The sequence below is a fragment of the Oryctolagus cuniculus genome, chromosome 5, assembly GCF_051225735.1.
Source record: "Oryctolagus cuniculus isolate XC-2025 breed Fujian yellow rabbit chromosome 5, ASM5122573v1, whole genome shotgun sequence".
In the NCBI taxonomy this organism is placed as follows: domain Eukaryota; kingdom Metazoa; phylum Chordata; class Mammalia; order Lagomorpha; family Leporidae; genus Oryctolagus; species Oryctolagus cuniculus.
The window spans coordinates 103433544-103447365 of NC_142871.1; the positions used below are offsets into that span (position 1 = coordinate 103433544).

At 36.2% G+C, this 13822-nt stretch overlaps 1 protein-coding gene across 8 annotated transcripts in view; it reads right to left on the reverse strand.

Annotated features, from left to right (window-relative positions):
- The window catches only part of ADGRB3 (adhesion G protein-coupled receptor B3), an 857936-nt gene that overhangs the window by 89069 nt on the left and 755045 nt on the right, over positions 1–13822 (reverse strand). The gene's annotated exons all lie outside the window — the stretch shown is intronic.

Genomic DNA, 13822 nt, shown 5'->3' on the forward strand with positions numbered 1-13822 from the left:
GGCCCACAATGGCCAGGATGAGCTAGAGCCAAGTCCAGGAGCCAGGAACAAAATTCAGGTTTCTCACTTGTGAAACAGGAATCCAATTACTTGAGTTATCACTGTTGCGTCCCAAGGTGTGGACTGTTAGGAAACTGGAGTCAGGAGCACTATCTGGGAATCATATCAAGGTACTTTGATTTAGGCTGTTTAACCACTAGGTTAAACATCCATTCCTGTTCCATCATTTTCAAAAATTTGGAAGGAGTTTATTTTCTACATCATCAGAATCGTTTATATCTCTGACCCTAAACAGGAGAAGTTGTCAATATGAATAAGTGTATAACACAAAATAATTAGTGAGTGAAGAAACAATTAGCAGTTATTAAATATAAATATCTCAAGAAACAACTCTAATTTGCTAGATTTTTATAATTTCATATTAAATTTAAAAGTACTATTAAAAAAATAGATGCTAGATATAAGTCAATGGGGATAACAATCTGTTCCACAGATGTCAAAAATATGTATCCTGCAGAAAATATAATCATGATTTGAAGACCTTGGAAAGTTTGTCACACTTAACAGGAAAATCTGATTTTTTGAAATGTGTCCTGTGGGAATCCAACCATTTGTGCATTATACACAGCAGATGCTTCATTATATACTCTAGGCTTAAGAAAGTAACAATTTTATTCAAAATGGAATAAAAATAAAGTCACTTGCTAAATGAGACCAAGAGTTCAACTATAGCTTTATAATAATTTAGAAACTTCAAAATGTGAAAGAAATCATTTGTCCGTGGGTTTAGTACCCTCAGGTGTGTTCAGATAGCTTTCCCAGCTTGTAAGCACCATATATGGTCTCTCAAAACCAAGGATAATAGAAATGCAAATGTAAAGTTGCTTTCAATTTGTAACAAGCAGAGCAAACAAAACTCTGCAGCTCTGTTGATAGAATTTCTAGGCTTTGAAAATGTTTCTTTGATAACTTGGATGGCAGAAAAAGATAAATGCTTTTCTATGAAGGAAGTATCTACTTATTCTGTTTATTATGTTTCATCAATGGCCCTATTGGTGTTACAAGGCTATTTCATCATATAATGAAAGCAATTTTTGATTTAGAGATCACATGACATCAGAAGATTACAGGTTTACTGGCAAGCCAGTATTTGTCAACATTGGCTATACATTGGCATCACTTGGAAAGCACTAAAAACTATGGATCGATTAGTACTAGTTCTCAAGATTCTGATATGATCTGTCTGAGGTAACCCCCAAACATTAGAATTGCTAAACTTCCCCAGGATTCTAATGGACGTCCAGTGTTCAGAATCAAGGACTTAGAGAGTAATGGACTGACTCTTAGCTACCAAAGCTACAAAATGGACAATCTTGCAAAAGTATTGTATTTCTCACAGCCTTTATTTTTCATTAGTAAGAAATGAGTGAAAATAACTACTATGAAAAATACTTATTATAAATATACAGTGCTTAGTTCTTGGTAAATTTTTCAAAAGCATGAACAATAATGACCTTTTGTAGACCATCTGAACCCATTATGGTAACTTGATTGAAATTAGCCAATTTGCAAAGTTCAAAGTAACAAAAATGGAACATCCTCCTATTCCTTTATATTTTAATTTATAGTGCTACTAGAAAGGATAGATTTTCTTACAGAACATGCGATGAAAACATTAATTAATATAATTATTATTAGGAAGAATTTTCACATAATGAAAGGCATATTTAAAGAAAAAAGCAAAAATACAAGAATGCTGTCCTTGAAAGTGTATAGGAAGAAAGTAGACTAATTTGATTGCCCTTCTGCCTTTTCCAGACTCCTGAGAGAATATGCATACCACTGTTGCACTACATGCACAGCTGAATAACCTAAATGGCATCAATAGGCCTATTTTGGAAATTTGGGTTTGACAGTTTTTGGAGATCTCAAAGAACTTGTACTCCAAATCAACAATTTCAATCCTGAGTTTGGTTCATTCTATTTGTGCCTTTTAAACCCCTATTTATTTATAAACCTCAGATATTTCAAGTCTACCATGTCCAAATATGAACTTCACACTTTGAATTAAGCCAGTTACCCTTTTAGTGTTTGATACCATGAAAGAAAATTATCATTCCCAATCAAATCAGAAACTGGAGGATGTCATCCTTGTAATTCTATTAATTACCAATTCCTACTTGATTTTATCCAATTATGATACATTGAGTTCAATGATTTTTTGTTTCCACAAGCCTTGAGGATGCTCCTTCCTCTTAAAGTTTTTGAAAGTCTTCAAGAATATCTAATATATTCAAAGTGCTAAACATATATGAGGTTTAGTTAACTATTTTTATAATTATTAGAAGAGAGGATGGGTATGGAATTTATTTTTAATGAGAAATATCAAATTAGGTTTAAGTATGAAATGAAGAATTAAATAGAGAGACCAGTGAATTAGGAGTGAGAAAGAACTGATTGCATCACATTTTGGAGCAGTCTGGGAAATGAACCCTAAAGCATATGAGACCTGGAAAGCTTCTGATAAAACGAGAGTGCCTCCTGATTTGAAAAAAAATGTAAAGGAAGAAAGCCTGAGGGTAGATGTAGATAAATTAATATACTGTGTTGTGGGAAGGTGAGATAATCTCAGTCTGTGATGGCTATCAAATGCTTTCTGGAGTAGGAGTTGGGTCAGATGCAAAAGTTAAAGCTGTAGGAGGGAAATCAGAGGTTTGAGTGCACTGGAACAGATTGGAAACTATCTTTGCCCAGAATTGGAGAGCCAGATAACATGGAATTATCAGGAAGACTGGAAGCATTTGTAGAACTGAGTGACCATCCATTTTTATCAGCTCATTATCACTGGGAAAACTAACTATCCAAAGTATCCATCCCTTTCCAACTTTGGAACCATGGAAGTCAATCCTCTGTAAAGGTGGAGAAATACTTGTGGTGGTGTTTTTCTATTTGGGATTTCTCTTGGTTCCTCATTTCATGAACCATTTCAGTGTACAGTTCCATTTCCTTCCACTTTGACTTCTTGTGACACACTCCTTGGTACTGTACCAAAAGAGGAGATAAATTAGCTCTAGGGAGGCAATCCAAGATTTGATAGAAATAAATCAAAATTTCAGTCCATTGGTTAGGAAATGCTGAAATCACACTTATTCTGAAGCAAAGCTGAAGATGTGTCTCAAGCTGCTTGTTATCTTTTTAATAAACAATTACCTTTCAAAGTTTGGAACCCTACCAGGCTAAGTTCTCAGCTAAACAGCATGTGGGAGACATAGCTATGGTCAGGGTACTGTACTTTAGATTTGACCAAAATAACAGATGGCAAAACAAATTATTTCTAGTACCGTAACTTCTATAAGTAGTGACTATAAACACCTTTTTGGAAGGCATGCATTTATTGGGACAGAACAACTCAGTCCAGAAAACCCTAGGTGGCTTTATTTGTTTATTTTTTTAGCATGTCTTAAAAAGTTTTGTCATTGAGGAATTTGGAGCCAAAATATTGAGTATCAATGTAAGAAAATCAATGCAAAAATATAAACGTAAGACAAAATATTGTTAAATATAAGAGTGGGAATAAGAGATGGAAGAGATGTGCAATTCGGGACATGCTCAAGCTGACTTACCTCAAACGGTAGAGTTAGAAACATACCAGGGGATTCCAATTCAATCCCATCGAGGTGGCATGTACCAATGCCATCTCACTAGTCCCAGTGATCAATTTCTGTTCACAATTGATGATAATGATAGGACTAAAAGCCAAAGGGAGCACATAAACAAGACTAGTGTCTGCAAATACTAGCTGATAGAATAAAAAAGGGAGAGAATGATCCAACATGGGAAGCGAGATACACAGCAGACTCAGAATGGCAGATGTCCTAAACAGCACTCTGGCCTCAGAATCAGCCCTTAAGGCATGCGGATCCAGCCGAAAAGCCCATGAGAGTATTATTGGCATGGAAAGCCAAGACACTCTGGCAAAAAAAAAAAAAAAAAAAAAAAAAAAAAAGAGTCGGTGAACTCAGGGTGCTTCCATAGCGTTGGCAACTCATGACAAGAGCCTAGGGTGATTACTGATGCCATAAACAAGAGTGTCAATTTGTTAAGTCAACAACAGGAGTCACTGTGCACTTACTCCTCATGTAGGATCTCTGTCCTTAGTGTGCTGTACATTGAGATTTAATGCTATAACTAGTACTCAAACAGTATTTTTCACTTTATGTTTCTGTGTGGGAGCAAACTGTTGAAATCTTTACTTAATGTATGCTCAACTGATCTTCTGTATATAAAGAGAATCGAAAATGAATCTTGATGTGAATGGAAGGGGAGAGGGAGTGGGAAAGGGGAGGGTTGTGGGTTGGAGGGACGTTAATGGGGGGGGGGGAAGCCATTGTAATCCATAAGCTGTACTTTGGAAATTTATATTCATTAAATAAAAGTTAAAAAATAAACAAAAAACCCCAAAATATTGGATATCAGTGTAAGAAAAAGTTATAAACATTTTACAGTAGAATGAAAAGAAAAACTAAATGAGTAAAAAAACTTTAAGCAACTACAACATATGCATGTGCTTAGAATGGGTTACTGGAATAAGTAACATTAAGAAAATAAGGATACTTCCAGTTCTGTACTCATATTGCTGCTATTATTTTGTATATAAAAAAAGATTCCTAAAATTACCTAATCCCTTCTACCAATATAAAATAAGGCTGATTTTAAAGGGACTAGCAAATAGTTGATGGAAAAAAGAAAGGATGTCAAACATCATTTTACTTTATTTTCTATTTTCAGAGCATGAAAAATTAGCATTCGATTATTCAGTTACCTCTAACTTTGTTTAGAAATAGTGACAGCTGGATCTCAATGTTTCTGGCTTGAGCCAAAGTTTGATTACTAAGTTCCTTTGGCTTCAATGTCATATTCTATATTATACCATTTCTTTTTATCATATCTACAATTTTAATTTGAAAATAGAACAGGGAAACACATCAACAAACAAAAGAAGCAAAACCTAAAAGACTATTAAGCAAAAAATAGATCTTGCCAAATATTTTTAATGTTTTATTCTTGTATCATGACTTAAAATACAAGTTTAAAGTATTGCAGATGAGATGAGATGAGATGAGAAACTCCTTCTATTTTCCCATAAGCATAAAACTAATGGCGAGAGAGAGAGAGACAGATACAGAGACAGAGAGATGTATAGGAGGACAAGGAGGAAAGAAATGGAGGAGGGGAAATGGGGAAATGTGTCCCTGGTGTTCTCTGGAGAGTTACAATATCATTCCCCCCATTTTTGAGCAGCAAAAGCTCTACTTCTCACTCCACCTCCAACCTTGCCTCTTCTATTCTTTTTTTAAATTTTTTTAACTTTTATTTAGTAAATATAAATTTCCAAAGTACAGTTTATGGATTACAACTGCTTTCCCCCCCATAACTTCCCTCCCACTTGCACCTCCCATCTCCCGCTCCCTCTCCCATTCCATTCACATCAAGATTCATTTTCAATTATCTTTATATACAGAAGATCAATTTAGTATATATTAAGTAAAGATTTCAACAGACTGCACCCACACAGAAACACAAAGTGTAAAATACTGTTTGAGTACTAGTTATAGCATTACTTAACATTGAACAACACATTAAGGACAGATCCCACAAGAGGAGTAAGTACACAGTGACTCCTGTTGTTGACTTAACAATTTGACACTCTTGTTTATGGTGTCAGTAATCTCCCTAGGCTCTAGTCATGAGTTGCCAAGGCTATGGAAGCCTTTTGAGTTTGCCAGCTTTGATCTTATTCCGACAGGGTCATAGCCAAAGTGGAAGTTCTCTCCTCCCTTCAGAGAAAGGTACCTCCTTCTTTGATGGCCCCGTTCTTTCCACTGGGATCTCACTCGCAGAGATCTTTAATTCAGGTTTTATTTATTTTTTTTATTTTTCATTTTTATTTTTTTGCCAGAGTGTCTTGGCTTTCCATGCCAATAATACTCTCATGGGCTCTTCAGCCAGATCTGAATGCCTTAAGGGCTGATTCTGAGGCCAGAGTGCTGTTTAGGACATCTGCCATTCTGTGAGTCTGCTGTGTATCTCGCTTCCCATGTTGGATCATTCTCTCCCTTTTTTATTCTATCAGTTAGTATTAGCAGACACTAGTCTTGTTTGTGTGATCCCTTTGACTCTTAGACCATCAGTGTGATCAATTGTGAACTGATATTCTTTTCCACACATTTTTGCCTTCTGAGGGATGGTGTGGCATAGTCAAAGTGGTATTGGATCAGGAAAGAGAGAAGAAAGAGAATCTGATTGCATTCAGCAACCTGTCCTCCTACTGTAAACACAATGCCTTAATGCCAGAATTCTGCAAGGAAATGTTGCTGTAGAATCTACTGGAATCAAATGAGCCAAACACTGTATAAGTAAGTGAATCCTCTCAAATCGGGCTAATATTAAAAAAATAATATCTGTCTTTGAGTACCTACTCATCTATTTCAATTCAGCATGAACATATCAAGTGTATACTTCTAACAGAAATCAGATTGTGATTCACATTCAGTTCTCAATTACAGTCTCTCAGTGCATGAAATATTCCCTTGTAGTAAATGAAGCACTCAGAGGAAGACATTTTTCTAGGTTTCCAGGATGCCATTTCATGCATGACTACAGCAAATAATGACTGCACCTCAGCAAAATGCAACACCTTTTTTTCTTCCATGAATTCAAAATCACCTTCTCTTGTATCATCACAATATTTGTTGGAAATTCCTATTTTTATACTTGTTTGTTAGATTATAGCATCTTAGAAGAAAGAAATTAACTCCTTCTTTTATGTTCAGTGGAATACCAGCCACACGGGCTTTATCCTAGAAATAATTGTTGTAGAAAATAGATATATTAATGATTTCAAGGAGGATTTCTCTGGACATGCACACTATTGCTTAGTGGTGATTAACTGAGAAAAGTTGTCCAATCATTGTTTCTGTAAGGATGATTAGCTTCTTCTAATATTTGTTCTCTCCTTGTGCTCAAATCAGGATTTTTTAAAATCTGACTTTGGTACAAGAGACACCATAAAAAAATCTGAATTTCCAATAATTCCTTTTAGCTAAAGCCATATAATTAGATTCTTGTCAATGGAAGATAAATAATAATAGTACATGAAACTGGGAAATATTGTTCTCTTTCATTTTCTCCCTGTCAGTTAGTATCTTTACATGATAGCTGGAGCTAGAGCAGCTACATTGGACCTTGAAGTGGAAATTACAAGTTTAGTATGGCAGGAAAAAATAGTTAGTAGGAAATGATTCCTCAATGGTCATGGAGTTACCTACATTTATGTAAGACTGAAATAAACTATCTTTTCTATCACTCCCATTTTTGGGGATTTTCCTGTAATTCAAAGTCACAGTTAAATCTAAAGATTACATTTGGAATCAATACATACAATCAGACACATATAATTTACTCTTAATTGATCGAATATTCGATACTATGTTTGAGCAAATGCAATCTGTGAACTGACTGGAATAAATTACTCATATGCCAAGCTCTGGAATTAATTCAAATATTTACAGCTCATTTAATAAACTCTGGACCCTATCTTTCTCGATTCCACAAAATCCTCTTTCACTTACCAATAAATGGTTGTTGTAGTGTGATAGGTTTTACATAATACTTTAATGCCTAGCAGCTCATTTGACCCTTAAGCTCAATAAGAAAGGTATGTATGGTTATTATCATTTTAATTTTATGGATGAATAAAACATTCTCTTTAAATATTCAGACTCACTGATTTTTTTCCAGATGTCATTTATTTTAAGTCACTCAAAACAGTCTTAGTAAATCTGTTTGAATTACAAATGGCCTGTATCAGCTCAGATTATTAGACCAGAGCAAATTTGAGACATCTAGAACTTGTTACTCAACTAAATCTTCACATGATTCCTTTCTGCACTTCCAGCACATTCATGTCAAGATGCCTGTGCTGCATACTTCTTAAGTATAATACTGCAACTAGAATTTCCCCAGTTCTTCTTTAGGGAGGCCCAATCAGACTGGGTTATTGTAATAAAATAAGAAAAAATATATAGGTAATACTTTTCGTATCTTGAACTCAGGACCTGAGATACAACTTGGTCAATGACAGAACTTCCAAAAGTATCAGGACAAGTTGAAAAGAGGAAGGTAGGAGATATGCCAATAATATAACATCCACTTGACAGTTATTTCAACAGGGTGTTTTAGGAACTCAAAATGTACCAGTATTCAAATTACACAAGAGAAAGAGATTATAGAACTTTCTTTTTTTTTAGCCTGACATATTTAATATGGGCCATTCTAGCTTTGTTTAAAATGTAGCACTCCACATAAGTGTGATTCTGAAGTTCATGAGAAATTTAGTTACAATACCTTTTTAATCAGTTAAAATGTGATTAAGTCTCTAATATCATAACTCTGTAGAAGATATTAGGAGAGATTGTGCAAATTAAATACAAAATAAAATGTAAAGAAGTAGTTACTGAGAATACAATGCGGCTATTCTTACTACTATAGTGTGAAATGAGAGTATGGCTGCTATTAGAAAAGCAAGAAAATTGTTGGAGGCAAAAAAAAAAAAATGTAGGCACTACAATGTCATGAACACAAAATATAGAGAGGGCATGTGGGGGCTGGCAATAACAGGCAGGTAAACCAAGAACTGCAATCTTTGCCATGCAAAGTAACAGGCCCTGTACAAAGAAAAATGATGGAATACTCTAGAGAATCTCATTGATCTGCAAAATCTGTGATATGCTTTCCTATGTTCCATCGGGCCCTGTTCTCCTGCCCCAACTCCATGGCCAAATTAGTAAATTTCACACTATATTATCACAGTTGTTTGTCTACATCCCACATTCCCTACCACATATACATCAGGATGTAATAACAAAAAAAAAAAATCTTCTATTTGTGATTATTGCTACTGCTGTTCATCACTGTAATCCTACAACTGAGCAATGAGTCTAGTCTGTTCTGAAATTAAGAGTCGCTTAATGAATAAATTACTAGTTGAATCAGCAATTTCTGTCTGCATATTTTTTTATTGATGTACGTGCCTCATCTACTTTAATGTAAGTTCCTAAAGAAGCTCTATTTATAGTTTGATCCTCTATATGTTTCTATGCCTAACACATAGGTTATCAACTTAATGAATCAATGAATGAGAAGGTACTCTTATTTTTTCCATGAATGAGAAGAGGCAGCATATTACTCTATATAGGGAAATCTCAAAAAGTTCTTGGAAAATGAAATTAAATAAAAAACTTATTTTAATACAAAAAGTTTTTGAAATCCATATACACTCATAAAAGAGATTGGAAAGTTTAAATTGAATGCAAAACAGAAAATAAATGTTAGTAGTCCTGATTTTAAAAAGAAACTCTGTGTTAGACAGCAAAACATTGAGACATAATTGGTCTTATGTAAACAAAATGATGGTGGTGGATAATTGACATACTTTTAATTTCTGTAGTATACAAGAAAATCCATAGTAATTCATTAATTCCCACCTCATCCCAACACCACTATATAATTAGAATCAATGATAATAACCTATTTGAGGTCATTAAAAGTATAAGAGACATCTCTGTGGTTAAAGAAACAGCTCAGTAGGCCAGCGCCGTGGCTCACTAGGCTAATCCTCCGCCTTGTGGCGCCGGCACACCGGGTTCTAGTCCCGGTTGGGGCAACAGATTCTGTCCCGGTTGCCCCTCTTCCAGGCCAGCTCTCTGCTGTGGCCAGGGAGTGCAGTGGAGGATGGCCCAAGTCCTTGGGCCCTGCACCCCATGGGAGACCAGGATAAGTACCTGGCTCCTGCCATCGGATCAGCGTGGTGCACCGGCGGCAGCGCACCGGCCGCGGCAGCCATTGGAGGGTGAACCAACGGCAAAAGAAGACCTTATTCTCTGTCTCTCTCTCACTGTCCACTCTGCCTGTAAAAAAAAAAAAAAAAAAAAAAAAAAAAAAGCTCAGTGTTAAACTTATGGGATACGGAAAAGCAGTGTTGAGAAGAAAGTTTATAGCAATAGGTGCCTATATCAAGACATTGGAAAGGTACTAAATAAATGATCTTTCAATGCATCTCAAGGATCTAGAAAAATTGCAGCAAACCAGACCCAAATCTAGTAGGAGAAGAGAAATAATTAAAATCAGAGAAGAAATCACAGGATTGAATAAAAAAAAATTACAAAAAATCAGCCAATCGAAGAGCTGGTTTTCTGAAAAAAATGAATAAAATTGACAGACCATTGGCTCAACTAACTAAAAAAAGAGGAGAAAAGACCCAAATCAATAAAATCAGAGATGAAAAAGGAAACGTAACAACAGACACCACAGAAATAAAAAGAATCATCAGAAATTACTACAAAGAGTTGTATGCCAGCAAACAGGGAAATCTATCAGAAATGGATAGATTCCTGGACACATGCAACCTACCTAAATTGAACCAGGAAGACAGAGAAAACCTAAATAGACCCATAACTGAAACAGAAATTGAAACAGTAATAAAGGCCCTCCCAACAAAGAAAAGCCCAGGACCAGATGGATTCACTGCTGAATTCTACCACACATTTAAAGAAGAATTAACTCCATTTCTTCTCAAACTATTCAGAACAATCAAAAAGATGGAACCCTCCCAAATTCTTTCTATGAAGCCAGCATCACCTTAATCCCTAAGCCAGAGAAAGATGCAACATTCAAAGAGAATTACAGACCAATATCCCTGATGAACAGAGATGCAAAAATCCTCAATAAAATTCTCGCCAATAGAATACAACAACACATCAGAAAAATTATCCGCCCAGACCAAGTGGGATTTATCCCTGGTATGCAGGGATGGTGCAATGTGCACAAATCAATCAATGTGATACACCACATTAACAGACTGTAGAAGAAAAACCATATGATTATCTCAATAGATGCAGAGAAAGCATTCAATAAAATACAACACCCTTTCATGATGAAAACTCTAAGCAAACTGGATCTGGAAGGAACATTCCTCAATATAATCAAAGCAATTTATGAAAAACCCACGGCCAGCATCCTATTGAATGGGGAAAAGTTGGAAACATTTCCACTGAGATCTGGTACCAGACAGGTATGTCCGCTCTCACCACTGCTATTCAATATAGTTCTGGAAGTTCTAGCCAGAGCCCTCAGGCAAGAAAAATAAATTAAAGGAATACAGATTGGGAAGGAAGAACTTGAACTATCCCTCTTTGCAGATGATATGATTCTTTATTTAGGGGACCCAAAGAACTCAACTAAGTGACTATTGGAACTCATAGAAGAGTTTGGCAAAGTAACAGGATATAAAATCAATGCACAAAAATCAACAGCCTTTGTATACACAGGCAATGCCACGGCTGAGAAAGAACTGCTAAGATCAATCCCACTCGAGCAAACTGTTGAAATCTTTACTTAATATATACTAAGCTGATCTTCTGTATATTAAGAGAATCGAAAATGAATCTTGATGTGAATGGAAGGGGAGAGAGAGTGGGAAGGGGGAGGGTTGCGGGTGGGAGGGACGGTATGGGGGGGGAAGCCATTGTAATCCATGAGTCGTACTTTGGAAATTTATATTCATTAAATAAAAGTTAAAAAAAATCAATCCCACTCACAATAGCTAACAATCAAATACCTTGGTATAAACTTAACCAAGGAAGTTAAAGATCTCTATGATGAGAATTACAAAATCTTAAAGAAAGAAGTAGAAGAGGATAGCAAAAAATGGAAAAATCTTCCTTGCTCATAGATTGGAAGAATCAACATCATCAAGATGTCCATTCTCGCAAAAGCAATTTATAGATTCAATGCAATACCAATCAAGATACCAAAGATATTCTTCACAGATCTGGAAAAAATGATGCTGAAATTCATACGGAGATGCAGGAGACCTTGAATAGCTAAAGCAATTTTATACAACAAAAACAAAGCCAGAGGTATCACAATACCAGATTTCAGGACATACTACAGGGCAGTTGTAATCAAAACAACATGGTACTGGTATAGAAACAGATGGATAGGCCAATGGAACAGAATAGAAACACCAGAAATCAATCCAAACATCTACAGCCAACTTATATTTGATCAAGGATCTAAAACCAACTCCTAGAGCAAGGACAGTCTATTTAATAAATGGTGCTGGGAAAACTGGATTTCCACGTTCAGAAGCATGAAGCAAGACCCCTACCTTTCACCTTACCCAAACATCCACTCAACATGGATTAAAGATCTAAATTTATGACCCAACACCATCAAATTATTAGAGAACATTGGAGAAACCCTGCAAGATATAGGCACAGGCAAAGACTTCTTGGAAAAGACTCCGGAAGCACAGGCGATCAATGCCAAAATTAACAATTTGGATTGCATCAAATTGAGAAATTTCTTTCTTTTTTTTTTTTTTTTTTTTTTTTTTTGACAGGCAGAGTGGACAGTGAGAGAGAGACAGAGAGAAAGGTCTTCCTTTGCCGTTGGTTCACCCTCCAATGGCCGCCGCAGCCGGCGCACCGCGCTGATCCGATGGCAGGAGCCAGGTGCTTCTCCTGGTCTCCCATGGGGTGCAGGGCCCAAGCACTTGGGCCATCCTCCACTGCACTCCCTGGCCACAGCAGAGAGCTGGCCTGGAAGAGGGGCAACCGGGACAGAATCGGTTGCCCCGACTAGGACTAGAACCCAGTGTGCTGGCACCACAAGGCGGAGGATTAGCCTAGTGAGCTGCGGCGCCAGCTCAAACAGTATTTTTCACTTGTGTTTCTATGTGGGTGCAAACTGTTGAAATCTTTATTTAATATATACTAAACTGATCTTCTGTATATAAGTAGAATTGAAAATGAGTCTTGATGTGAATGAAAGGGGAGAGGGAGCAGGAAAGGGGAGGGTTGTGGGTGGGAGGGAAGTTATGGGGGGGGAAGCCATTGTAATCCATAAGCTGTACTTCGGAAATTTATATTCATTAAATAAAAGTGAAAAAAAAAGAAATAGCTAAGTGTTGATTATTTACAACCTGAGCCTGAGCTTAAGTAGACTATTTAGCTAAAATTCCAAAACTGTGACCTTGACTCTAGGTCTAGTCCCTATGTGCATTATTCAGTTTCACTCTGTTTCTCTTACTCTTTAAACTCTAACACAGGAATCTTAACTGGCCCCAGAGTAACTGTGAAGGAAACTATGTATGGAAAGGTAGAAACCTAATCTTAGTTTTAGAAAAGAATTTTCAGTTAGCCAGGAGCATCTCATTCATGACAGAAGGGCAGAAGCTTAATGTAGATGAGATGAAGTTTCTTGATTATATAAAGGTGGTTTCTTAATAATCACATCCTATCAATCAGCAATATGTATTAAGCAGTCAATCTTTGAAAATAATAAAAATCACTGTGAGCAATAACGGCCTTGTGGCATGGTCACAATTTGAACACATTATGATTAATAATCAAAGAGGGATTAAATTATGTTTTCCTGTTTTAGGATTGAGTACAGTTTGGATTAGTATAATTTATAAAAATTACATTTGCAATAAGAAAAACTCATTTTTTTTTGTTCTGTCTTGTGTGGCTGCTATGAACCAGACACAGTGCTGAGAGTTTTATTTGCATCATTAGTCCTTCCAGAAAGCACTATAATTTGCCATTAGCATCTAAAGAAGAGGAAAGTGAGGCTCAGGTAAAACAAGTAATGTGCTCAAGGTCCCAAAAGATGGAACAAGGCATGCTGGGACTCAAACTCCAATGCCCTGAACTTTTTAGCCCATACTCCTATATTACTTTATGCTGCTTCTTTTTTT